The sequence below is a fragment of the Scylla paramamosain genome, chromosome 4 (assembly GCF_035594125.1).
Source record: "Scylla paramamosain isolate STU-SP2022 chromosome 4, ASM3559412v1, whole genome shotgun sequence".
Classification (NCBI taxonomy): domain Eukaryota; kingdom Metazoa; phylum Arthropoda; class Malacostraca; order Decapoda; family Portunidae; genus Scylla; species Scylla paramamosain.
Genome location: NC_087154.1, coordinates 22,659,527 through 22,664,526, shown reverse-complemented (window position 1 = coordinate 22,664,526; position 5,000 = coordinate 22,659,527).

Genomic DNA, 5,000 nt, shown 5'->3' with positions numbered 1-5,000 from the left:
TCTCTTGTAAACTCTGGAACTCCCTGCCTACTTCTGTATTTCCACCTTCCTATGACTTGAATTCCTTCAAGAGGGAGGTTTCAAGACACTTATCCTTCAATTTCTGACTACCGCTTTGGATCCTTTTTCTGGGACTGGCATATCAGTAGGCTTTTTTTTTTTTGCATTTTTTTTATTGTATTTTTGTTGCCCATGGCCAGTGTCACTCCTACATAAAAAAAAAAAAAAAAAAAATGAGGTGCCACCACGCTTTTGGTTGCGCTGCTTGTTGGGTGGCACCGAGGTGCTCTTTCAACAGCTGCCTTTATACAATCTACTATTGCCGGTAATTACCTCCCGCTCATAAACACACATAAAACAATAATTACCAGTTCAGGAATTTCACAGAAACATACTTAAATAATGACTGCATTAATAACTTTACTTTGTAACGTCTGCGCTCACCGTCTCACTGGCCATTGGGTATGTGGTGGATGATGTCCCAAGGTTACCGTTCACTGGGCAGCCCGAAGGACGGATGAACAGCTGGGTGAGCTGACAGACAGGAAGCTCGATAGACTTTGTCTTTGAATCTTTGAATCATGATCGCATCAAAAATACATTCTTTTTTTTCGGCTACACATGAAAATATTTAAAAAGTGCTGACGAAAAATATGATTACTCTTTAATAATAAATTTTATGAATCAGCTTCCCAGAAAATAACTACGAAAGTAATCCCTCATGGAAAATAATGGAACTACTTTTTGAAAACTGGAAATTCTGTTGCCCGTCCCCCAAAATAAAACAATGATAATGTTGACAGAAAACTCAGGAAAATTCTTTCTGGAAATGTGAAAAATATTGTCATTGCGAAAGGATTTTGAATTATGTTATTAGGAAACTCAAAAAAAAAAAAGAAAAAAAAATCCTTTGGAAATACTATTGATAAGATATCGAACATATTCCTTCTTAAACTCTGAATCCAATGTCATTTTATTGTAACAGACAGTCGACTGTGATCTCAAAATGGCTATGAAGCACGACTGCCGCTGCTGTCACTCCAGGTTAATTCATGTGCGAGCTGCAACATTTTAGGCAGCGGTCTCTTCTTCAATTCTTGGTGAACGAATGTTTAGAGGTTTACATTAAGGTTCTACTACAGTTATTCACACTGGGTGATGATCACTCAACACTACACCGACTTTGTAAAGGTTTAGTTCCCAGACCTAATCACATCAACATTTTTTTAGTCTTTGTCAGTACAGGCCACACGCAAGAATAACAATAACTGAGTGCGACGGTGGAAAACACCACTCAAGAACTGCGCCAAGCAGTGTGAACACTTGCTTGCTGCATCCCTGGCCTGTGTGTTAGGGGCGGCCAGACCCTCCACTCGCAGGGAGGCCGTCAATATTTACCTTTCCGTGTCGTCATGGAATCGCACATTTGAACCTGCAGGTATAGACGCATTGCTCATGGCATTCTGGAACAGCTCCAACGAGAGGAGCTTGGCATCCTTCTCATCTAATACATCTATTTGTGCCTGACGCTATGTAAGAACACCAACCCGCTTGTGGTTTGACTTTTTGTCATGTCTTCAACTGCAGTAACATGTTCGTCAAGGAAAAATTTGCGGTAACTCAACACAGTAATTTGCGTCAAAGACGTGCTTGAGCACAGGTTATGTTTTGTTGTACAACGTCATGGTCGTTACTTTACGACATTTCCTATTACGATGCTAACAATCATGTCATGAATAGGTGTTGTAATGAGCTGTAATAAACTTGAAATGCAATTGGGCTTTGGTATAAAGGTTAATGAGCACTTCAAGCATAATTCATGAATATTATTTAGTTTTGAAGGAAACCGTGTTCCCTTGAGGAAGGAGCTATCGGTTTAGTGTTATCAAGAAACCATCCTACACGGATAATTCTTGTGCTTTAGGAAATAGGAAGCGCGTATGGACTACGAGTATGGACTTCTCCATTGCATTGCGAATAAGCTACAATGAGAAAAAAAAAGAAAAAAAGAAGAAGCCATATTTGCTGGTCGTGGGATTGCATCTTTCATTACCTCGTGCTCTGTTTCTCTATGAATTACTGACGTCAACAAGCGTCTTCCATTCCCACAACCATGCAGCACCTACCAGTCTTTTCACCAACAAGAGCCATACACGAATACATTACACACAGCCATTTCGCCCAACAGGTTTCCACGCAACCCAAAGACGCGTTTTACACACAGAGATTGACATCAAATCCTCTTAAAATCCTCCTCTGCAAGTTTGGAAGTGATTTATTTATTTTATTTATTATTTTCTTTATTTATCTATTTTTTTTAACAGCAGTCACTTTTTTTCCTTGAATAATTCTGATATAACCAAATCCAATCTGCCAAGTGTTGCTGATTTTATTCTTATCATAACTTTTATTGCCTCACTTTTATTCATTATCATCTTCATGTTTTCCAGTATTAGCAGTGAACCTCAGCTCTGGCAAAGCAACGTACAACTGCTGCTCATATTCCTTGCTAAGCAGCCTCCATATTACATTAATCCTACATCCCTTCGTCGTATATCTGCTGTGTAACACTCCTCCCTCCTCCCTGCAGCTGCCTGGGACACGTGTATTTTCGCGAGCACACTGTTCATTTGGAGACTAAGTGAATAACTTATTTTTCGAATATTCCGGGTAACTAGTACCAACTGTACTTCCCCGAAACCACATGAAGACACTTTATACTTTCCAACGCAAACTGTTCACTTAATAATACCTTGCTATTCAACAAGCCCAGGTAATTGGTAACACCTTCAATTGGCTGCAGCAAATTATTACCTTTATTTTTATTTTCCCACGTGTACTATTCAGCTAAAAATACATCACTCCTTGAAAATCTACGTAATCAGCAGCATCTTTAATTGCCTCTTGTCATGTGGGACACTTGTGCTATTTTCTTATACACACTGCTACTTGAAAATGAACTCACTAGATAAGCGGAGCAATCGGTAGCACTTGAATTGCCCCTTGCTTTGTAGGACACGTTTATTTTATTACACACACACACAACTCACACAAAACTAACTCCTCAAAAAAAAAAAAAAAAAAAGAGAGAGAGAGAGAGAGAGAGAGAGAGAGAGAGAGAGAGAGAGAGAGAGAGAGAGAGAGAGAGAGAGAGAAACTTACAGGCAGCGTTTCAACATCGCCTCACAAACCAAACAACTGCCTTTCATTTCTGCCTCTTCCTCTCCCTCTCCAGCAGCACGTGACCCCATTGCTGCGGCGCCTCCAATCAGTCACTCAATCCCTCACGCTGCTCCCACAGCCCTCCCTCGCCTCCCCGCACTCTGTGGTTGCAGCGCTTGTCCGTTTAATTCTTCATTTCCTCATCGCAACTTTCTTTACCGTTTCGTATTCTTCCTCCACCAAGCCGTATTGTTCCTTTGTGCCACTAATTATTCTCTTCTTTCATACCAATCTTGTTAAGCTTCCCCTTCATTTCAATCGTATTTTCACTGGTGTTTCTTTTTACTCATTCTTCCTGAGTTTTCAGTAAGCATATTTCTCTGTATTTGATTCGGTGACCCAGCTTTTTTTTCTTTGTGTCTTTATAAAGCCACACAATAGTGGGAAGTCCCTTTTGGTTCTCCTCAACAACAACAATACCATGAATACATACAATACAATACAATACAATACAATACAATGAATACATACAATACAATACCATGAATAATAGTGAATACACTAATTTCTAATTTTCAATACAATTGGCTATGAAGGCTGTTGAATAGTAAAGAATAATTCTTATAGTAAAGAATAATAATAAATAATAAATAATAGATAATAATAAATAATAAAGAACAATAAAGAATAATTCCCAATTAGAATACTTCCTTATAAATAATATTACAGTCTTTTAGTTGGTATCCCTCCTCCCCCTCATCTCTCTCTCTCTCTCTCTCTCTCTCTCTCTCTCTCTCTCTCTCTCTCTCTCTCTCTCTCTCTCTCTCTCTCTCTCTCTCTCTCTCCCTGAAATACACATACATTAAAAGAAACATCACCTTGACATACGCCTGTCCTGGAATTTCCTTCTTTATTGCTACTTAAAAGATCATACATTGTGTGTGTGTGTGTGTGTGTGTGTGTGTGTGTGTGTGTGTGTTCTCGGGGACAATGGCGCAGGGAAGGGTGTAGGAGCTTCCTTATTGAAGGACCGCGGAATTTATCTGTGAATATGTTGCCTATAATCATGTTTAACGCTTGTATATAACATCACACCAGGGACACCACGTCATCGTCACCAAGGTCTTTATCGTTGTCGCCTGCATCGTGTAATCATCGTCGTTACGCGGGTCGTCAGCATCGTCGTTACTCAGATGGTTAATGTCTGCGAGTACGTAGAACTGATGGGAACAACACGGAAGACCAAACTTAGTAGAAAGCAATTTACCAAGAGATGAGATGTATGCTTCCTAGTTACGATTTTTAGTGAAGAACAATTAAATGTTAAGTGTAGATGAGGCGATCATTTAATGCCTGTTTGTGAGGATATGTAGAGCTGATACACAGATTTGTACTAAGTTTTTGAGGCACTGAACACTGCAAGGCTTATTTCTCTTAGTTAACGTGCAATTTTGTCAAAAGAAACACCAGACAAATGACTTGGAATAATGCTGGGTTTGGTCATCAATATCAAAACGGATGGAGCAACGAATTCCATTGAGGAGAATATCCATGAAAAATGGGAAGAAAACAGATGGTGGAACAAAACCCTGTTGTGGAATTCATAGCAGATTGATGACTGCGGTACTTTATGTGAGCCGAGCCGCCTCTACAGTATACGTACTGGGAGCACAGCAGCGAGCTGAGCTGTACCACTGCACTCAAGCTGTAGCGTTAGAGGAAGAAGTTAGAATGCAGGCCTCCATAACAGAAACACTTATGCAAGTTGTTTGCTGAGCACTGACAGAGGATCTTTGACACGGAAGCAGCAGCAATTCCTTGGGAAATCAGGATAATGA